Source organism: Stenella coeruleoalba (assembly GCF_951394435.1).
Source record: "Stenella coeruleoalba genome assembly, chromosome: 10".
Taxonomy (NCBI): domain Eukaryota; kingdom Metazoa; phylum Chordata; class Mammalia; order Artiodactyla; family Delphinidae; genus Stenella; species Stenella coeruleoalba.
The window spans coordinates 59,876,759-59,900,148 of NC_137156.1; the positions used below are offsets into that span (position 1 = coordinate 59,876,759).

Genomic DNA, 23,390 nt, shown 5'->3' on the forward strand with positions numbered 1-23,390 from the left:
CCAGCCCTCAGCATCACGCTGGGCAACAGGAAGTGCTCCGTAAGCGCTGGATGAATGATGGGAAAAAGGGAGGAAGAATCAGCAACGGGTGGCAAGCCTAGTCGGACAAACACCCAGCCTTTAGCATGGGGGAGGTGGAGCCATCTAGTGTCCATGTCTTTTCAAGTCTCGCTCAGTATCTCCGTCCAGCACAGAGGAAAGTCCCCACGGGGAAGTGAATGTCGCCTCAACCACTCAGCAAACGCAAATCCAACCCAATGTCCAGCATTCTTATAGCACCGCCCTGGGAGCAGAATGTAAGACCTCTTTTCACCTCTTCAGAGCTATAACCCTTGTTAGCTTTCTCCAAGGCGTAAGGTTTGAAGCGGGTCCTCCTGTCCAAGGATGGCGGCTTCACTGAGGGCTGTGGGAGGTGGGAGAGGGCCCTTAGGGTCTGGGGCTGTAGGTCCAGCTATGTCCACTCTCCACCTGACTTGGGCTAGATCCATAACCCCCAGACGGGGCTTGAAGGGGACCCCTCCATCTAAGCATTTGCACTGATGCAAAGGTGACACGCCAGGTTCATGAAACGTGCCAGGCGCCCCAGATGATGCATACACTTTACAGCAGAGACTGCAGCTCTAAATTAGTGTCCAACGTTTAAAAATCAGAGAATCTCATGCAGAAATACAGATCCCTAGCCTGTTGGAAAAAGCCAGCATATCTAGGACCACACAGTTATAGGCTCTGAGTGGTGGCCACCTCCAGATGGGCGGGGGGGTAGCTCCACTGGGGTTTCTGGGCCTTCTGCCTGTACACAGGAGCTGAGGGCGCTGGGCCCAGGAGAACAGAGAGCTGCAAGGGAGAGGAGGACAGTATCCTGAACACTCCCCCAGGCTCCGGAGATCCTAGGAAAAACAGCAGGGGGAGAGGCGAGGATAAAAGGAGGGAGAGAGTGCAGTGCTGGACAAAGGGGAAAAGCTTGGCCAGAGAAAATCTGGCAAAATCAAAGTAAGAGAGGAACAGAAGGGCAAAATCTGGCAAAATCAAAGTAAGAGAGGAACAGAAGGGCACAGGAAAGGAGGAAGGAGGAAAGCCAGACCCTGAGGCAGGCCAGCCAGCACCACGACTGCCACCTGCTGGCAAGTGCCTGAGGCCCTGGATGCAGCAAGAGCGGCTCCAGGAGTTCCGAGAATGGGCTCCCAGCCCTGGCCCTGCCCCCAACTTCGCCATGTCACCCGCAAGTCACGTCTTGGTTTATCTGGGACTTTGTCTCTCCATCTGTAGAACAAAGGCATCAGGTTGCAGAAAAGCTCTTTTTCTACCCAAAGTGTCTCTGAGCCACCAGGCTGTGTCTGGGGGTGGCCGCCACTCCCAGCACACCCCACCTCCACCGAGGGGGGCCCATAGCACCTGGATATGCCGATTTCTTCTGAGAAGGCGGGGATCTGTATTTCTACATAAGATTCCCTGATTTTTAAATGTTGGACGCTAGTTGGGAATTCTGTAAATACCTGAGGTCAAATTAAACACATGTGCCTCCGGTTTGCACGCCGGGGTTTCCCATCCTGGTGTCTAACTCTGGGCCTTGGGAGAAGGTTCCAGACTGCACTAAAGGTGACAAGCAAAGAACGTGACCCCAGCCCGCGCTTGAAGAACTTCTGGCTAGGGTCCTAAGCCCCTGTCATTACCCATTAACCTTGGCAGTGACTGCAAACCCATAGCCATGTTTTAAAGTCTTCACAAGACGAGGCAGCTCACCTACTCAGCCGCCTGCAAATCATTCTGTACAGACTTGGAAACAACGCCTTTTTCTGGAGTTACTAGGATTAAAGGGCATGGGCTCAGAGACTCACACACAGGCCATACTGGTGCCAGGGACACACCTGATACTTTGCAACTGGTATCTGCCAGACGTCCTTCTGGAAAATTCTTCTCTATCATGGGGTCACATAGTTAAGAGCCTCACCTAAGCTTCGTCGGGGAACTCAGTGTTAGTAATTATTCTCCAGAATACCACAAAAGTTGTGATTTCACCAACTACAAAGGGACCTTTAGAACTAGAAATCACTGGCTCAACCACGTCATTTAATAGAAGAGGGCTGCACTCAGAGAGGCTGAGGAGGTGGCTGAACGTCACACAGCAGCCAGTAACAGACGTGAGACCGAGGCACGGTCCGCTGCATGGCCCCCCGCACCAGGAGCCTCAGGAAGCGGCAGGACCACCCCGCAGGCTGACATTCTCCACTGTTTACCCAGCACCTTGCCTGGTAACCAGTAAAATGCTCAATAAACATTTTGCTGAACGATACAAACCACTTGTATCTATTCCTGCATTTCACTTCCTCTCACAAACCAGCAGGCAGAGCAGGGTGAAGGGCAGGAACACATTTACAAACCAGGAAACCATGGTCCCAAAGGTTACGCGAGGAGCCCAAGTCATTCCACTAGGAAGGGACTGAGCCCACTGCACACGCACCCCTGCCCCCCAACACCGTCCCCCCAACTCTAATCCACACACGACTCGCTGCTACTCTCTGCGGCCCCTTGAGAGGATCACCTAGGGAAGGAACCTGCAAGGAAGCATTTCTCCTCCCTTCACTCGTTTGTGGGCATTTCAGCAGAACTGGGGGACCCTCCCGAGAACTGAGCCTGGGGTGATGGTGCCCCGGGGCAGACAGCACTTCTGTAATGGGCTCTTTATATGCTCCTTTGCTTCTACCGCAGACCTTCTGTGCCAGGATCTATGAGGGTGGGATCCAGGAGCTGGCTTTTACGTCAAGTTCTCCAGGGGGATCTCGCCCATCAACATTTGAGCGTTGACAGCCCCTTGTGATTTCCATTAACTAAATTTGCTTTCTTTAAAAAAAACTGATAAATAAGGCCTGTGGCTCAACGTTCAAACGGTCTAAAAGGGCAACGTGGTCCCCTCGCGCGTCCCTCCCACGCACCTGCACTCTCCCCACTTCCACCCGAGACTTCTCAGACCCCTCCCCAGGGCTGGCGTGAGCTCACACCCAAGCCAGCCTCTCCCAGCCCTGCCACTTACAGAAGGGGACACTGAGGCCCTGCCAGAGGTGCGGGGACCTGGGCGAGGTCTCGTGGCTGAGCAGTGTTGGCACTGGACGCCGGGTCTCCCGATGCCTTCCTGTCCCCACCATCCTGAGTTCACCTCCCGACACACTACCTCCTGCTCACATTCCAGCCCCACAAGGACATGACGGGGACAAGATTTCTCTCCTCTTCCTTGATGCCTCGCTGTGAGCAGTAACCAGTGTCTCCAGAGACATTCGCATGGAAGCAGAGAGGCCAAGGTAATCGGGATTCAGAGGGAGAAACAAAACCTGACGCTGGAAGGGCCGTGGCCTTACCTGCCACCCGAAGTGACTCTTTCTAAGAAAAAGGATAAACAATGACCCCGGTTCAGTTCCACACAGATGGGGTGTCAGGTTCTGAGCAGTGGCTTGATCACACACGACACCAGCTCCCCATGACAGCAGCACAAACGGAGATGGCCGAGCCGCCCAGCGGCTGCCTTCACGAGCAGGGTCTCCAACACAAGGCTGAGGTGCCGCCTCGTGCAACTGAACGTGGCCCCGTCCACTCAGACTCGCCAGCGTGTTGTGCAACCAGAGGGCAGGAAGAGGCGGGACAAAGCAAAGTCAGAAGAACCCTGCTATGGAGGCCCCCGGATGTCAAACTGATGGCAGTGTTTTGCAGAAATAGTGACTCCAAGGGGCTTGGCACAGAAATCTACAAAAGCAGACGATACCACATTACAAGATAGATTGATTCTAACACTAAGACATAAAGCTAGAACTGCACAGAAATTTTATTTTAAAAGGAAAAATTAATGTGTTAATTTTGAGTTAAACCTGCAGGAAAATGCTCAAAAAATGGGGTGGGGTGGGGTGGATTAATATTCATTTGAATTTGTTTTACTAGGAAATAAATAGAAAAAAATACTTTGGTTTTCCAGTTTTCTTGATAATTTCTCTTAAAAGCGTACGTATTATATATCTTATAATTATTAAATTACCAGGCGAAAATATTTACATGAAAATAGCCAGTGTCAGTGTGATTGTAATTAATGTGCTCACAGCTGAATTAGTGTTTAGCCAGATGGAGCTGGTGGAGATTGGAACGACACTTGCAGTAAACGGTTTGACAGCATGTTTGGAGAACCAAAATTCTGCCATGACCCTCAAACAAGTAATCTCCCATATGGGATTAAAAATGAGAGCGGAATCCAGAACATCTGAAGGGCAAAATACGTAAGTGTGTTTATAGTACATACCTGATAAAGTTAAAAACATGCACAACCAGGTTCCTTGAAAAGTTAAACAGAATTACCCTATGATCCAGCAATTCCGCTTCCAGGTATATACCCAAAAGAAGTAAAAGCAGGGACGTGACCAGATATTTGTACACTGGGTTCATAGTAGCATTATCACAATAGCCAGAAGGTAGAAGCAACCCAAGGGTCCTTTAGTGGGTGAACAGATAACAAAATGTGGTAGATATGTACAATGGAATATTATTCAGCCTTACAAAGGAAGGAAATTCTGACATAAGCTACGATATGGATGGACCTTGAGGACGTTACACCAAGTGAAACAAGCCAGTCACAAAAGGACAGACACTCTGAATCCTCCTGTGGGGGCCGTCAGAGGAATCAAATTCAGAGACGGAACGCAGAAAGGTGGCTGCCAGGGGCTGGAGGAGCGGGGAAGAGGAATCTGTGTTTAATGGGTGCAGTTGCATCTGGGGAAGATGATGACGTTCTGGAGATTTACAGAGGTGATGTGTTCACAACAAGGTGAAGTGTACACTTAAAAATGGCTAAAATCGGGCTTCCCTGGTGGTGCAGTGGTTAAGAATCCACCTGCCAATGTAAGGGACCTGGGTTCGAGCCCTGGTCCGGGAAGATCCCGCATGCCTCGGAGCAGCTAAGCCCGTGCGCCACAACTACCGAGCCTGTGCTCTAGAGCCCGCGAGCCACAACTACTGAAGCCCGCGCGCCTAGGGCCCGTGCTCCACAACGAGAGAAGCCACCGCAATGAGAAGCCCGCGCACCGCAGTGAAGAGTAGCCCCCGCTCGCCTCAACTAGAGAAAGCCTGCGCGCAGCAAAAGACCCAACACAGCCCAAAAAAGAAAGGCGAAAATGGTAAACTTTATGTTATGTATGTTTTACCATTATTTTTTAAAAATAAATAAAAGATGACCACTCTACTCATGTTATCTCCCAATGTACGGTTTTTGTTGGTTCTGGTTACAAAGTCACATAACTCCTGTTCTTTTTAGTGTCCCATTTTGTAGAACACAAAGTTTTTCAGAAGCAAATATATTGTGCTACAGCAAGAATGCCTGTATAAAGTTTAATTTTTGTGCAGTCAAATTTTTTTCCACCAGTTTTACTGAGATATAATTGACTTACAGCACTGTATTAAGTTTAAGGTGGACAGCATACTGATTTGACTTACACACATCATGAAATGATTATCACAATAAGTTTAGGCAACATTCATCACCTCATATAGATACAAAATTAAAGAGAGAAAAAATTGTTTCCGTGTGATGAAAACTCTTAGGATTTACTCTCAACAACTTCCATATATAACAACAGAGTTAATTATATTTATCACGTTGTACATTACACCCCTAGTACTTATTTATCTTATAACTGGAAGTTTGTACCTTTTGACAGCCTTCATCCAGCGCTCCCTCCCCCGAAGCACCCATCCCCCCCTTTGGTAACCACAAATGTGATCTCTGTTTCTATGAGTTTTTGCTTGTTTGTTTCTGAAGTACAACTGACCTACAACACTATGTTAGTTCCTGTTACACACAACATAGTAATTCAATATTTCTATATATTTCAAAATGATCACTAGGATAGGTCTAGTCACAGTCTGTCACCAACCAAAGATACTACAAAACTACTGACTATACTTCCCACACTGTACATTTCATACCGTAAATCATTTGTTTTGCAACTGCAAGTTTGTACCTCTTAATCTCCCCTTGATCATTTCCTTTGTAATCCTAGCCCCTGGATGGCCTTCCCTATCTCAAGATTACTAAAATATCCAGCAATATTTACTTCTAGCACCTCTATGGCTTCCTTCTTAACATTCTATCCTTGAATCACCTGGATTTTATTGGGTTTGAAGGAGTTATATAGGGATCCAGCTGTACTTTTTATAATGATAACGAACAACAGCAATAATAATGGCAAATGTTTATGGATGCTACCATCTCCAAGCATTTATCTCCACTGACTCATTTAAACTTCCCAACAGCCCTAAGAGTGGAGACTATTATCATCCCCACTTTACAGAAGGGGAAACTAAGGCACAGAGGTTAAGTAACTGGACCCACATCACGCGGTAAGTACTAGACCTGGCTTTCTCACACAGAGTCTGGACCCATTGGCCACAGCCACCACCCACGCTGCCTCTGGCCCTCTGGTGGCACTGATTAAATAATTCCTCCGCGTAACTCTCTTTTCTCTAAATTCTCCTCCTCCTCCCAACTTCCACTCTCTTGAGTACTTTGCTTTGAGACTTCCTAAAACATAGCACATCGCTAAAGCTTTACTTTTGACCCATTCAGAGACTTTGTCTTCAAATGTCAGACGTGACTGATCTTACTTTTGTCCTGCCTCCTGGTGGTTCTACTCTCGAGGTTCTGTTAGTTACCTGTCTTTTGTTTTATAGAATATGTGTCACCAGATTCTTTTTTCTTTTCCCTAGTGATTTAGGGCTGAGTTTCCTCCAAGTGCTGGGAATGGAGGGTGGCAGGCACTAGGCAGGGTGGCCTCCAGCTATGAGTTACCATCACCATTTACCTTTTTGTTTGTTTTGCGATACGCGGGCCTCTCACTGCTGTGGCCTCTCCCGTTGCGGAGCACAGGCTCCGGACGCATAGGCTCCGCGGCAATGGCTCACGGGCCCAGCCGCTCCGCGGCGTGTGGGATCTTCCCGGACCGGGGCACGAACCCATGTCCCCTGCATCGGCAGGCGGACTCTCAACCACTGCGCCACCAGGGAAGCCCACCATTTACCCTTAGAGCTATGCAAACATCATCATTTTCTTATGGGGGTCATGTTGTGAAAGACAAGGAAACACTGATTTGGAAGGTTCACACTATCTTTAAGATATGACACCTTATGATATCACACCAAAGAGGCATGGTAGACACTGCTAGTGGCTTCCCAACCACCCATCCTCTCCTACTTTCCTTAGTATCAAAGACCTGGGAAGTCTACATTTCTCAGCCTCCCTCCTAGCAAGGTATGACCAAGAGCGTTAAGTTCTGGCCATTGAGATTTAAGCAATGGAATGGTGAGGCTTTCCCAAAGGCTGCCTTCCTACAGCCTGGAACTTGGACATGATAGCTGGAGCTTCAGCAGCCTTCTAAGACCATGAGGTGACCTTAAGGATAGAAACCATGAGTATGGTGGAAATGAAGGACAGGAGGAGCCCAGGCCTTTGAGGACAGGAGGGCCACACCAGCACTGCAGAGCCTCCCTCTGAACTTCTTTTACGTGAAAGAAAAATAAATCCTATCAGGTGAAGGCACTGTTCTATGCAGCTAAGCTTAAGCCTTGCTGATACAGGTAGTTACCTTTAAATTACTAGAAGGTAAATCTGTATTTCTCTCATTATCTGTAGCAAAAATAGGATAACTTGCTTATACTTCATCTCACTAATCTTCCTCCCCCCTCTTAGGTTGTGTTGCTCTAATCTGGGGGTTCAGATCCAATTTCCTGTTTTCAAATTATTAACTCTTTACACTTAACCTTTGCTTTCTGGTTTCCAAAAACATTTACACCCAATATTTACAGTTAGACTCTCAAAGACCTTCAAGGCAGCCTGAGCAGCTACCAGAGTTCAGGGCCCAATCCTTCTGTCCATCCTCTCCTCCCCAAAGTCAGCCCTTACCAAGGAACAAAGGAAGTCAGTTAGCATAAGGGATAAACTTTGAGATAAAGACTTATGTGCCAAATCACAGAAACTTTATTTTATTAATAGAACAAAATTTTGTGAACCCGAAATTCCTGCTGTGCCTCTACCATTCAATGCAGTCAACTGTCTTATTGTTAATCTAAACTAACTTCCGGAACAGGAAATTCTGTTTATAAATGAACAATGGTTACTTTTTCAGAACATCACATGAGATCATCTGGATATTAAAAGATTTCAAACTCATCCAAAAACAGATCACTACAGCCTGATAATAAACAGTTAAAACAGATGAAACAATAAAACCTGGGCGTGAAACGATTCCACGTTACTTGAACCAGGTTTCAAACCAACACAAATGTAAACTCAAAATGTAGAAAATTACAAAGGATAACCTCCTACAAAGAAGAATACACATGAAGAAATATAAGCCTTTGTTAAATATAAATAAATAAAGGAAAAAAATTAAAGTTATCTCATCAGGTGACGTATGTATGATACACAAGTGTCAGGAGCAGTTAAAGTTCCTCTGAGGTGCGCACTTGAATAGCATGGATGACCACTCAAGATTCCTTGCTCAACTCCCCAACGCCGGGGATGAGCCAAGAAAAGCAAGGACAGCAGAAACCAAAAAGCGACTCTCTGAAAGCTTATTAAAAATGCAGGGCTTCCCTGGTGGCGCAGTGGTTGAGAGTCCGCCTGCCGATGCAGGGGACACGGGTTCGTGCCCCGGTCCGGGAAGATCCCACATGCCGCGGAGCGGCTGGGCCCGTGAGCCGTGGCCGCTGAGCCTGCGCGTCCGGAGCCTGTACTTCGCAACGGAAGAGGCCACAACAGTGAGAGGCCCGCGTACCGCAAAAAAAAAAAAAAAATGCAGCCACACTGGGAGACATGTGAGTGTATTGGTGGGTGACAGCTAAAGGGCCTGGGGTGTCTTTTTGGGGTGATGAAAATGTTCCAAAATTAACTGTGGCGATGATTGCACAACCCTGTGAACATACTAAAAACCATCAAATTATACACTGTAAATGGGTGAATTCTATCTCAATGAAGTGGTTACTCACACACCAAAAATGTAACCCCACAAGGAATGTGAAAAAAGGTCTCTGGGCACACCTACCACCCTTGGGCATGTCTCCAAATCTCCTGCCAAACACTGTTCATGAAAGACGTATCTGAATCCATCCAAAAGGTTAAATCACCTTCCCTATCATCCTAGGAAAGCCCAAGGAATTTCTAATACCCTTCACTGCCATTTCTACTGAAAATGGGTCAAGCAAAATGAGATTTCATGCTTAGAAACAATAAACTCTGGCTGCCTGGAGACTCCAACGATAATGGAACAACTGTTCACGGCTTAACAATGCTGAGGGGAATGGGCTATTACTGGACCCAACAGGAGCCCTTTGAATTTTTATTTTTGGCTTCTCAGCTAAAAAGGGATATTTCTCTCTTATTGTTAAGTTGAAGTCCTGATACAGATCAGGGCTTGAAGGTCTAGACCAAGCAGTCCACCAACTACAGTCCACAGTAAAATTCGGCCCCCTGCCTGTTTTTATAAATAAAAATTGCATCGGAAAAGAGCTACGCCCATTCCTTTAGGTATTGTCTGTGGCCGCTGTCAGCTACAACAGCAGAGACCACAGAACTGACAAACCTAAAATATTTACTCTCCGGCCCTTTAGGGATAAGTCTGCTAGCCCCTACTCTAGGCCATCGGAGCCCAGGTCCTTCCCCTACCCACCCCCACTGAGTTTCCTAGCCCAGCAGAGCTAAGAGACTAGGCAAAGGGCTTAAAGGTCACTGACTCCACTTCAGGGGCTTTCCTGAAGACCACCTACATGCCTGTGCCATTCAAGACCACTACTGCTACCTGAGGGTCTCCTAAAATCCAGGCTGATCTTCCCTCATTCCCCACCCTTGCTATGGCTCACTTTGAATGAAGTATCATTTCGCAACTCAGTGACCTTGAGCTAGGCCATGGAACTTCCCTGGGCCAATGGAATGTGTCACTTACTGCATGTCCAATCAGAGGCTATGACTGTGCCTGTGTGGTTACATTTGTCCCCGTGAGCTCCTGTCCCCTGCCGGGAGAAGAACACGGCCCTACACAGCTGCTGCCCGTCATCCCAAATCTTCAAATGAGACAAGTGAAGCAGACCTGAACTGAAGCTCAGGCATGGAAACTTAAGACAAAGAGCAAGGAGTAAATGTTGCAGTAGCCACTGTGAAACTGAGAGTCGTTTGTTACCCAGCATTTCTACAGCAAAACCTAACTACTACACACACCCAATTTAAAAGCATGTAAAGTACGGCCACCGATAACTAGGAGGATAAAGTTCACTGCATAGGACTGACATTCCATCACCATCAGGATCTCCTAACAAGTAGTCTAAGCAAGGAAGATGTGGCCACTCTTGGTTTTCATAACACCCTCCCTTAAAAAAACAACTCCTGGAATTAACTCCAGCAAATAGCAGATGGGAATAAAATAAAATAAAGGTGGGATGGACCAAGGCAGGAGAAGAGATGGGAGCAGATTTCTTTTGTTCTACACATCTAAAGTTGCCGGCCCTACCTGTCATACTCTTTAGACAAGTAACTCCTCTGTCCTCCAATTCCTTTCAAAAGTTGCACACCCAGGGCACTGCAGGTGTCTGGTCTCAAGGTTAAGGCTACCACTCCAGTTGCTAGTGCTCCTCTGGCCCACTAGGTGGCGCTGCATCCGCACCTGGGCAGGCCCACATCCTCCCTCAGGTCCCAGACAAAGGGAGGAGAGGACACCAGAATACAGTACTTCCAGGCCTGCCTCAGACTCAGACTTGACCCTTCCCATTTCTACTCTCCACAAACCCCTCCTTAAATAGAAATGAAATAGCACTGAGCAATGGAGTTCAAACCTACAGTTAACGACAACCTGAGTTGTCTGTTGTGAGGTTTTTTCAACACCAAAAAAAAAAGTATAGTTATCAGATACACTGAAATCTAACGTGTTGGGTTGGGTGTGAGAACTGAATTCCTACCAAAAGAAGAGAAGGAGGTCAGGGTTCCCATGCCCATCGGCTGTGCCTCATCATCATGTTTCTAACCATTAAGAAGCAAGACCTTCCTTCTCTCCCACCAAGAACATGACCCACACGCACGGTCCATCATGTAGATCAAAATCCAGTTTAGCGCTGAAAACCTCCTGGAAGAGGAAAATTCGAGTCTTGCCCTAAGCTGACTCTCCGGGGGTCTGGGCTTCGTGTTGGCAATATCTGGCTCCTCTGGCCATACCAGGTCATTTTCTTCCACCTGCCTTAAAAAGTCCTTGCTAGCTTGAGACTGAAAAATGGAATACTGCCTGCTATATCAGTAAACAAAGGATGTCACAGTCATCACGGATTGCAGCCATCACCAGACAGTGAGCTGGTGAGCCCTGAGGGAACTTGGGAAGGAAGAGAATACCTGCCATCTAGCAGCCTTCAGACTGCAGCCACTCCCTACCGTGAGCCCCGAGGAAACTCAGGATGTGAAAACACAGGAGACTGGCCCCAGATAGCTGAGATGCCTATCAAAGGAATGATTTCGGTGAGCCCAGACTCTTTCATCTTCCCATACATAGAAAAGCGCTAAATTCCTTAACTTGGGATATCTGTTTGTTTTTAATTAACAATTATCTTTTTTAAATTTTATTTATTTATTTATTCTGCCTGCACAGGGTCTTCCTTGCAGCACGCAGGATCTTCCTCGCGGCATGCGAACTCTTAGTTGCGGAATGCACGCGAGCTCTAGTTCCCCCACTAGGGGTCGAACCCAGGCTCCCTGCATTGGGAGCGCGGAGTCTCACCCACTGGACCATCAGGGAAGTCCCATAATGATATTCTTTTTTTGTGTGTGTGTGGTACGCAGGCCTCTCACTGTTGTGGCCTTTCCCGTTGCGGAGCACAGGCTCCGGACGCGCAGGCTCAGCGGCCATGGCTCACAGGCCCAGCCGCTCCGCGGCATGTGGGATCTTCCCGGACCGGGGCACGAACCCGTGTCCCCTGCATCGGCAGGCAGACTCTCAACCACTGCGCCACGAGGCATGCCCCAATGATACTCTTTTGACATTCAGGCTACCTGCCCTTTGTTGCAAAACTTCTATATAACCTGGCTCCCCACTTGCCCCCTTGGAGCAGTTCTCTCAGGGTTACTTGACATGCTGCCTCTGGGCTTGAAGTCCTAAAAATTCCCACCAAATAAAACATAACTCTCAGTCGTTAGGCTGTGAATATTTTTGAAGTCGACAAGACTCACGCTGCCCCTGGCTTGTGCTCACTTGTCCACTGCCCAGTCCGTCCCCCTGCGGCATCAGGCTTGCAGTCATCATCCCCATGACGTGATGAGCACGTCACCTCCAAGCCAAACACCGTCCAACTCCCCACCACTCAACTCCTGGACCCCATGCTCCCCCTCTGCCAGCGACCTCTGAAACCTGAAATCCACACATCTCCCTCCCTGCCCACAACCCCTAGTCCTCACAGTTCTCAAGACCCCCTCCTCTTGATCCCCCATATCGCCTCTTCCCATGCAGCTTTAACCCCACAGCCCTCCCTCCCTCCCTCCCTCCCTCTGTGGTACTTTCGCGGCACCCACAGGACAAAACCCAATTCTGCACAAAACCAACGGTCCACCTTACTCTGCCCTGAAGCTGGGCTCCGGGGGGTGAGGGGTGATCACAAAGCATGATGGGCAGACGGAGAGCCCTAGAATGCCGTGGGCCCCCAGGCTCACCGCGCTCGGCACCCTATCTCCTCCTCCAGCACGGTGCCCAGGGGTGCCAGGGAAGGAAGTCCGATGGGCTGGGTAGGGTCTGAAACAGCCTCTCCCTGGGCGGGAAACTAGGGTAACTTCCAGCTGCCCAGAGCGGAGGCGGGCTGGTCCTCTCTCCTTTCCTCCTCTCCCAGAGGTCACTTCCCTCCCGAAGACTCCCAGAACTTCCAGCCTTCAAGCCTCCTCTTCACTCCATTCCTCTCCCAGCACGTTTACCTCCATCCAAGAATTCAGAAGATGTCCTGCCCAGGGACTGCAGGCAGAGTGAGACAGGCCCTCCTCCCTCCATCCCCTCACCTGCAAGCTCACACCTTCACGACAAACCCCCGTGTTTCCCAATGAGCATTACAAAGCCCTTCGTTATCACAGGAAGCCTGTTACCTAAGACACTACAGGGAAAGGGCCAGCTTTACAACAGGCCAACCTCACCTCTCCCACATGCTGGAAAACACCAAAGAACATTAACGCAGCACTCCCTGTAACCTGCTGTCTTTACCTAAGAGGTTCTGACTGAACGGGACGGCGAGGCTTACCAAGTCTTCACCAACCGAGATCCACCTCCGTTGTCAAATTGTTTTACAAGGCAAAAAATTAAAAACTGTTTCTTTTTATGCAGTGGGGGAGGGGAAACACAGGGAAAGGAAGGAGAGAAGGGAAGGAGTAGGGAGATGGGGGAACAGGTAGCACGGAGGAGAGAAAAGGAGTGGGAGGAAAAAGAAAGAGGTGGAGAGAAGAAGGGGGACGCAGTGGCGAGAGGAAGAAAGAAGCAAAGGAGAGAAGAAAGGAAAACTGAAAGCAAAAGTTCTCCAAGAGCGCCCTCTGGAACCAGAAAGCCTGCTGGCCCCTGTCTCTATTCGATTTCCCTATTCCAGACATTTCACATGTGACCTTTTGTGTCTGGCTTCTTTCAACGAGCACACTGTTTTCAAGGGTCATCCATGCCATAGCATGTATCAGTACTTCATTCCTTTTTATTCCTGAACTATATATACTCCATGGTATGAATATGCCACATTTTGTTTACCCATTCATCAGTTGATAGACATTTGGGTTGCTTCTACTTTTTGGCTATTGTGAATAATGCTGCTTGGAACACTCCCATAAAGTTGTGTGTGTGGAATTACGTTTTCATTTCTCTTTACGTAACTAGGAGTAGAATTGGTAAGTCAAACAGTAACTAGTATGTTGAACCTTCTGAGGAACTACCAGACTGTTTTCCACAGTGCAAGCTTTCACCTTGACTGCAACATCATGAGGGACCCTGGGCCAGAGCCACCTAGCTAAGCTACTCCTCAATTCCTGACCCACAGAAACATGTGAAACTATAAATGTTTGCTGTTTCAAGCTGCCAAGGTTTGCGGAAGTTTGTTACACAGCGAGAGATAACTAACAGATGAGAATTAAACGAAGTTAGACACAAAAGGTGTTTAGGACAGTGTCAGCACATAATAAGTGCTCTATCAATGTCAGCTACTATTATCACAGTATCTTCCCACCACAGGGCCTTTGCTCATGCTATTTTCACTGCTTGGAATGCTCTTTCCCTCCCCCCCTTCCTGCTATCTCCTACTTATCCTTCAGATTTCTGCCAAGACTACTTTCCCACAGAAACCTTCTTAGAAATGCCACTTCAGGGAATTCCCTGGTGGTCCAGTGGTTAGGACTCTGCACTCTCACTGCCAAGGGGCTGGGTTGGATCCCTGGTCAGGGAACTAAGATCCCACAAGCCACGTGGCGTGGCCAAAGAAAAGAGAAAGAAATGCCACTTCAGAAATCCCCTTTACACAATCTCTTAGCACCCTGTACTTCTGTGAATATCAAACATAGTCATAGTTAAATCGTATTTTCAAGACATTTTTTTCCTCTTCCGAAATATAAAAGAATCTCAACCTGGCACACCGCCCTACCCTCTGTACACACAACGATATCTCAAGAATACCTCTTAAAGGCCAACAACCCACTAGAAAAATGAGCAAAGACAAAAAACAGGTTGTTTGCAGAAAATGAAATAGAAAGGAGGCAGAGACTCATTCATAATTAAAAAGAAACAAAATAAGATGAAATACCACTTTTTATGACTATCTGATTAACCATGATGAAAATGGTTGATCAAACTCAGAGACTGCCACTTCCCCACGTGGATGCTGGGCACTTAATGGGGGCAGGCTCTCTGGAGGGCCGTGCTGCGATGCACGCAAAATCCTAAATGCACGTTTCCTGTTAGCCCACAGACGTGCAGGATAAGTGACCCGAAAGATGTACACGCAAGAACGCTGTTCCTTGGAGCACTGTTAAAAAGCAAACACTGGAAACAACTTAAAGCATCCGTCAAGAGGGGACAGACAAAAAACAGAGGCTCTTTTTTGGCCACTGAGTGGCGAGTATGATGAACTCCCTGCCCTCATAGCTGCTACTTGCACAGCAACCCTGTCTGCAGGGGCAGTGCCTGCCTGCTCACTACATACCCTAATGAGGCCAGGTCCACACACCTACAATCAGAATCCAGGCTCCATCATTTTAATTTAGTTTCTCCTTTACATTACAGTAAGGCATTACACTGGTTCTTCTAAGATGATGTGTTTAGAGGGATTCGTTACCTATTAATTTCTGATTAATAAAGGAGGAACTACACAATGTTTGTTATAAAAAAAAAATCATGTCTGAGAACAGCTGGTTTAAATAAATGGAGATGATAACGATACAGCCAAACGAGTGACTATAGAGCCATTGCGAAGCATAAGGCAATATTCTATGTACTGTAATGAAACAATCATAAGTAGTAGTTAATTTTTTTAATGCAGATTAGGGTATATGGTATGGTCCCATTTGTGTATTTCTAGAAAAGGAATTATGTGCATAAAAACTTCCTGGAATGATTTTTTTTAATGGTTAAACTGTACAGATGGACGAGTGATTGTTACCCTACGTTGACTATGCTTTGGTACAATTCCAAGTTTTACCATTTGCATGTGTTACTTTCATCATTTAAAACCCTAGTTAAATGAAATTATGAGAAGAGAAAAATCCACAATGAAGGAAGTTAAATAGGGTCAGAAAACAACACTACTGGATTGTAAACCCAAGGATGCCTGGTTTCCATGAGAGGACAGGCCACCCCACTCTGCACCTCCTTAAAGGTGAGGGTGGTAACAGTACCTGCTTGGCAGGATCGTGCTGAGAAAAAAGTGAGTTTCCAGAGCAGTGCCTGGAAGCCTGCCAAGCACAGAGCAACTACTCAATAAGTGTCAGCCGTTGCTAGGATCTGTGATGGCTGTCAACCTGACTGAGCCATGGGGTACCCAGATACCTGGCCAAACATTACTCTGGGTGTTTCCGTGAGGGCGTTTTCGGATGAGATGAAGATTTAAATCGGTAGACTGAGTAGAGCAGATTCCCCTCCATGATGTGGGCAGGCCTCATCCAATCCACTGAAGGTCTGAAGAGAACAAAAAGGCTGACTCTCCCTCGAGTAAGACAGAATTCCTCCTGCCTGACTGCTCTCCAGCTGACATCAGCTTTTTCCTACCTTTGGACTCAAACTGAAATACTGTCTCTTCCTAGGATGGCGAGCCTGCTAATCTCTGGACTGGAATTACACCACTGGTTCCCCTGGATCTCCAACTTGCCAACTACAGATCTTGGGACTTGTTAGCCTCCATAATTGTGTAAGCCAATTCCTTATAGTATGATATATATATGTAATATTATATATATATATCTATCTCCTGTCGGTTTTCTCAGGAAAGCCCTGACTAATACAAGATTTATGAAATTTGATTTGTTCCAGGTCTAATTACAGTTACAAAGTTTCTGTTCATAATAGTTTCACTTGATCTGCTCAAGTCTGTCAATGTTCACACAAGATCAGACGTCAGAGAAGAAAGTCAAGTTTCTCTGGGCCGTGAGTCCCAGAGTCACCAGTGAACTGTGTGGCTGGGAGAACATCCAAACCCAGCTGCAAGGCACACCCAGCACCCTCTCTTGCTGAATCCCTGGGAAGCCCCTACAGCAAACCTCCGCAGAGTGGGACAAACAGGGTGCTGACGGCAGAGGCCCACATCTGGCCGCTCCAGTCCCACTAGAGAGCATCTTGAACGAAGTGTGTGTGAAGTGACACTTGCTCTAATACTTGCAAAACAAATTAATGTAAATCCGTTATGAAAACTTGGCATCTAAAAGAACACCCTTAGGAATACTATTTGTGGCTGGGACCAAAGCACCCCTGATCAATTCTTTAATAAGATTACTCTTTACTTTTCTTGTAATTTATTATTTGGCAGCTTCCTAAAATGGTTTTAAGTAGGCAAGGGCTAACACCAATACATTAGGTGCATTAAAAACCTGCTTCAAATTCAGAACGAAACCAATTAGGAGGATAAAAATATAGCAGGCACCTGCAACTGTAACCTCCCAATCACATGTCAAGAATCTTACTAATACATTTTAACTCAATTTTACAGTATATGTCAAAACCTTGTGTGATAAACATTCTACCTACTCACCTAAGGATGAGAAATGGAGAAGCAAGGTCAGCTGGTAACTCCCAATCTCCTTTACAGCATGTTTAAAAGGCAAATGCGAATGTCTTGTGTTTTGCTGAAGATTAAGTGTTACCTCTAAAATCAGCACAACAAGGCCCTCCTCCTGCACTGCATTTGCAAAAACAAACCAACTGCTAAATAGGGGCCATTCCACTGAGAGAAGAAGCAAAGAACATTTCTCAATGATAAATTTGAAAAAAACTTGTAATTCCCTAGATTCTAATTCACGTTTTCTCTCTCTGTGAAAGAAGAGATGTTTCACTGTCCATTCTTTTCTGTTTCACCCAGCCAAGTAAGTACCATTCACATCATATATTTTCAATGGAAAACACAGTAAAAATTTTATTCTAGACAGGAACTGACAAGCAAGATTTTACATTCAATTCATAAAAGAAGTCCATAAAACTTTAATTTGAGCATGTTTTCAGAGGACAAATCATCAACTCTGATGGCTTTAAATCAGTGACAGAAAAGGAACAAATCTGAAATGGTGGCCCTGTGATGACAAGGACACCAGACAGGACAGTTCCCATAAGCATAGTGGCAGCAATCCTGTCCGGGGTCACAGCGAGTCATTTCCACCTCTGCCCACCTCCAGGGCTCTGAGGGAGAGGCCAGAGCTCATCTACGGACACCAGCAAAAAGCTGGCCTCGAACAGATGCCAGTTGAACAGAATTATTGAACAAGCCTGAAAATACTTTAAATATACAGACACACACACACACACACACACACACACACACACACACACACACACACACACACACACACACACACACACACACACACACACCCCCCCCACAGCATCTGCATTATCTCCCATCCAGAGTCTCATCTGTCTTGAAACCTAAAACTGAATAGAACAGGGCAAGAGGAGCTCATGCCGCTGAGGAACTCACTGGTTTGTGGCCCAGCAGATTGTGAGTAACAGCATATAGACAGGACAGAAACCAGATGGGTCATCAATCATCAGACTCTGATCAGCCTGGAGGAAGTGAGGAGAAACGTCAGCCCCACATCAAGAGACAAGCCAGAGCAGAACTGATTAGCAAGCTCGCCGTCACCGGGGTGTGGATGGAGGTACAGGGCCAAGCACATTTAGTGCAGAAAAAAAGAAAAGTGGGGCAGAAAAGAGAGAAGGAGCGGGGGAGACACCCTGCCTGACCCTGTTCTTCACCTGAAAAATTCCTTGCTGACCCAGACACCAGGTGAAGCTTTAAGAAACCAGGATAGGACACAGGATCAGGAAAATCAGTAGGAAAGGCCAGAAGGGGCCTCAGAGACTGTGGTCAGCCGCTGCAGAGAATTTCAAAGAGCAAGGTGGCGGAGTCCAGAAGCCCGGTCCCAACTCAGACCCACTGCTCATGGCCCTGCAGGGGTCACCTGCCCCCCCTGAGCCTGGATGAGGGGCTGAGGGGTGAGCAGCCTCCGAGGTCCCCCTGCTCTGCCTGTCAATAACTCGATACAGCAATTCCCCACCCCAGGTCCAAGGACAACCCGCCAAGCCGAACAGAACAGGAGAGAAACAACTTTCCCTGTGGCCTTTTCACCCTTCCGGCCGCAACTTTCACAAAGAAAAGCAACAGCGGACATGCCGGGCAAACACACTTACCACGTGAGCTTGTCCGAATGAGCCTGCCTGGGCAGAGTCTTGGCAGAGGCTGGGCCCTCACGGGCTGCTCAAACTGAAATACCAATGCCATGTGCAGAGAGAAACTCCAACGGCAGTTCAGAGCGAACAGCGATCCCCCATCAGAACCCAACCCAGGCAGCACCTCAGCACAGCCAGCTTCTGCACCTACTCAGCAGTTCTCTGAGCTTGCTTGTTGGGGCAAATCCTAAGACTGCTCGCTGCCCTGGAAGCACAATGGGTTACGTAACTAGAGGCAGCATGGGCACCCTATCGGCTCATCTTGTTAAACTGCCCCAAGAAGAAAATGACGCACCCCAAAATGTGATATCCCTAGGTTGAGGATAAGGGGAGGGAGAGGGGGAGCAGGGCTTTGTGACGGGCATTTGGGCTTTGCCTAAAAATTAAAGAGGAACAAAAAGCTTGCTGTTCATCTCAGCGCTCCCCAGGAACTGTGGGTGGCGTGGATGAGAGGCCGGGTGCCAAACGGTCTCCCAGGACTGCACTTGGCAAAGCCCTGGGAGTCCACATACGGATTCTCGGAGAAACTCCAGATCTCTGGGAAATGTTTTCTGTTTTGTGTCTTCCTCTCAGTGACCGACAAACGAGACTTTAACCTGAGCGTGTTCTGCGCTGTCGGGCTGCACCTTAAACACGTAACAGTGTCTGTGTTTACGCTCCTGTTTACCAAGCCACTGCCAAACGTGACAGCACTGAGCTGCTTCTCAGCTGTCCTATGGTGCTTGCTACAGATGTTCCCGCAAAGAACCCCCAGTTACCATGCCCCATAGCCTTTGAAGTTTCAGCACTGCGATTCTGCCATTACTTTGCCCTCGGTTGTCATGTTCAAAGCGAAACGACTTTAACAAGCTAAATGTTTCCCGGGTTTCAGGCACAGATGCCACTAGAATCCCAGTGATTAGCTCATGTGTTTAGACAAATGAAGATGCAGTTGGGACACTGCCTCCTCCGAGAAGCCCTCCTAGTCTCCCGGATCCTCTCCCCTCCAAGGCTCACCCAGGCACCCTCCTTGATGCTCTCCCGTGTGCTGTGCTTATCACTGGTGTAACCATTCTGCACAGCCTATCTCCACTCACTCATCTACGTCCCCACCCAACTGGACAGTATTCCTTGGTGGGGGGTGGGAGGCAGGCGGCAGGGAACGCATACCCCGGGGGTCATGACCTACACACAAGCCCCGCCCCTTAGAGCTCGGGATCTTAGGCCAGATGCTGAACCTTTCCTGATTTAGTCTCTTTACCTGTAAAAACAGGACAACAGTCTCCATTTAATGGGGATGCAGTACTAATTAAATGACACAACTCATTCATTCAGCAAATGTTTACTGAGCACTGGCCACAGGCAGGCGCTCTTTCAGACACTGGGACTCGGTGGCGCACAAAGTCCTTGCCCTTAGCGAGTTTCTATTCTATTGCAAGCTTGGTCAACGAAATACAATCATGTAGTACTCACGGCTAAGTATGGGGAGACAGCTAAAGCAGGTAAGGGAGATGGGGAAGCGGGGTGTGGACCACCCTCTACGCAGGGGAGTCACAAAAGGCCTCTAAGGAAATGCCATTTGGAGAAAGTAAAGAAGGAATCAGGAGGACATCTAGGGTTAAGGCGATCCAGGTGCTGAGCAGCAGCAAGAACAAAGGCCCTGAGGTGGGATGTGCTGGGTGTATCCAAGAATTAGTGAGGAGGCCAGTGTGTCCGGAATGGAGTGAGTGAAGAGGAGATAGGTCAAAGGGGCACAGGCAGCCCTGTCACTTAGGCCACGGTCAGAAGGGAGCCCGCTGGAGGTTTGGAGCACAAGACTTAAACCACCTGACGTTGTATTTAAAAAGCCACTCTTTTGGCTGGGCAGAGATTGGATTGCACAGAGGCAAGAAGGGAAACAGGAGGCCCAGTTAGGAGCCCACTGCAATGATCCGGGCGTGAGATGAAGGTGGCTTGGACCAGGGTAGTTACTGTGGGGCTGGTGAGAACCAGTCAAACTCTGGACACACTGGGAACAAAGAGTCAACAGACTTCCCAGCAAACCAGGGTCTGAAAGAAATACAGAGGTCATGAATGCTTCCAAGGCTTCTGGCCTGGGCAACTGGAAGGATGTAGGTACCATTTAGAAAGACTGCAAAGAAAGCAGGTGGAGGGGGAAATCAGGAGTTCATTTCTGGCCAAGTTAGTCAGAGATGCCCAACAGGCGTCCAAGTGAAAGTGTTGTTATGTGGAGTCAGACCGACACATCTGGCCTTCGGGGCAAAGGTCCAGTCTGAGGACAGGAACTGGAAAGTGCTCAGCGTAGAAGCAGATTCTAAATCCCGGAGCCCGCGTGAGATCACTTAGGGCGTGGGTTACCCGAGAGAGCGAAGGGCTGAGCCCCGGGGCCCCCAAAGTTCCCAGAGGGGAGCAGCTAGCAAGGTCGGGACCCAAAGCCAAGGCAGGACCGTATTTCCAGGAGAAGGGGGGTGGTCGGCCGTGTCAACTCCTGCCGAAAAGGCTAAGGATGGACCCCTGAACCGAATGAGGCCGTCAGCACTGGGGGCACGGTGGGGTCACAAGCCTGCTCGCGGTGGACACAGGAGAAAAACAGGAGGAAAAACAGAGCAAACCGAAGAGCAGAGACACAGGCGCTAGCTGCAGGGAAAGCAGAGCAAAGAAGGATTCTTTTTAAGAAGGGAGCGACGATAGCATGCTTTTGTGCTAACAGGAAAGATCCAGGAGCAAGGAGAAAGGGATGGTGTAGTAGAGAGAGGGCGGGGGCCGGAAGCGTGTCCCTCAGGGCACAGGCAAGCAGCAGTAGGATTTAGTGCACACGTGGAGGGGAGGCCCCTGGTGCCATCGGGAGCTCAGGGGGTCAGCACCCAGGCATTCGGCTGGGATCCCGGCACCTCCAAGCCCCTCACACCCAGGAAGCTCTTGACGTGGGGTGGGGCTGGGGGCCCTCAATGCCTAACTGGAGAGAGAACAGGGGAAAACTACACACCATTCCCACTCAGAGCCCCCTCCTGTGAGGGCTCCAAGCAGTGGTCTCAATGATCCCTTGAGGAAAGACACAAACGAGAGCTCCGTTACAATGTGCCTGAATAGCCGATGTTGCCAGTGCGCTGGGGGATGAGCGCCCTGTTCTCGAGACACTGGGAAGGCATGACTGACAAAACTCGACAAAGTTTTTGTCTGTGCAAAACTTGACAGTGTACAAACGGTGCTGCAGGGAGTTCCCCACTGCTGCAGCCCACAGCATCATGGCATGTTATTTCCATTACACCTATCTTATGTCTGAAGAAACTGAGCCTCAGAGAGAGGGACAGGGGGCCAAACTACACTGAGCCCCACTACGGGCCAGGGACGCTGCTCAAGGTTCAGTGATCCCGTCTTTAACCTTCACGACAGTTCTGTGAGGTGCTGTCTTCATCTCAGACAAGTCAGTTCTGGATGGCCAGTCTCATGATCCCAAAGCTCAGACCCTTTGCACTTCGGTAGTCCCTCCCCACTCTCCACATCCCTCCCCGGGACCCACTCCTACGGCCCCACCCTTCCCCGGCCCTCACTGACTTCCCCCGTTCCTGGCAGGGAGAGGCGCCCTTACCAGTGATGGTGCAGGCATCCCGGTACCCTCTGCAGCCGGGAGCATCTTCCACAGCCTCGCTTACATAGTGTTCCTCGGGGATGCCCGGGCTGCAGGCTAGGACTGCATGGTTGCACGCCTCCGAAGGGGGCACGGAGTTGGCCAAAGTGTCGTCGTGCAGAGCTGTGGCGTCCAGCTTGGCAGGTTTCACGGGGAGGTGCCCACTGCCATCGGGGACCCCGCTGCCGGAGTCAGGGGCAGTTGGGCAGACGGCCCCCAGGAGGTCTGGCACACCAGCAGCGGCTCCTCACGGGGAATCTATGGGACAATCCAGAGAGAGGAGCTCAGTGACTTAGAGTCTCTGAAAAAAAAAGAACAGAATCTTCAGAAAATAAGGACCCCGAGATGATGTGGGATCAGACTGTCAATTCTGTTTCCTTCAAGCCAAGGTACTTCCAATTGAATTCTTCAGTTTCGATAAAAGAACTGCAAGTGAAGTTCCATTCACCCAATCAGGTCCCAGTGCAGAACAAAATACAGAGCGTGTGGCTTCATTTACTAACTGAAACCTGTCTTGAAGCAGCTCTAAGCAAATCAACAGACTGGACCACAGCTAAAATGATGGCACCTACCCTGAAATGAGCACACCCAGGTCACCTGGCAGCCACGTGGAGTGTGGCAAGAGCTATGCACGAGCATCCTGGGGAAGACATGCACCCCTCTAAAAAAAAGCCATCTTTTTTTTGTATATTGAATTATGTAAGATGTGATACCTCTCTTAAACCCTTTCCAACCACCGTATATTCTCAACTCTCCAAGAGCTTGAAGGCATGCCGCAACCTTAAGCTACAGCATGAAGTTAGAAGACTTCTTTAAGAATATGATGCAAACTACAGACCTTATGCCAA

At 48.4% G+C, this 23,390-nt stretch overlaps 1 protein-coding gene across 4 annotated transcripts in view; it reads right to left on the reverse strand.

Moving 5' to 3' along the window:
- The window catches only part of TRAK1 (trafficking kinesin protein 1), a 104,699-nt gene extending 81,912 nt beyond the window's left edge, over nucleotides 1-22,787 (reverse strand). For 2 of the 4 annotated variants that reach the window (XM_079932981.1, XM_079932979.1), the window contains exon 1: nucleotides 22,504-22,787. The gene's annotated coding sequence lies outside the window, so the exon portion shown is untranslated. Of the gene's footprint in view, nucleotides 1-13,275; nucleotides 13,420-22,503 lie in introns of those variants that run through there. The other 2 variants (XM_079932980.1, XM_079932978.1) reach the window with 1 other exon arrangement.
- Nucleotides 22,788-23,390: the final 603 nt, after the last annotated feature.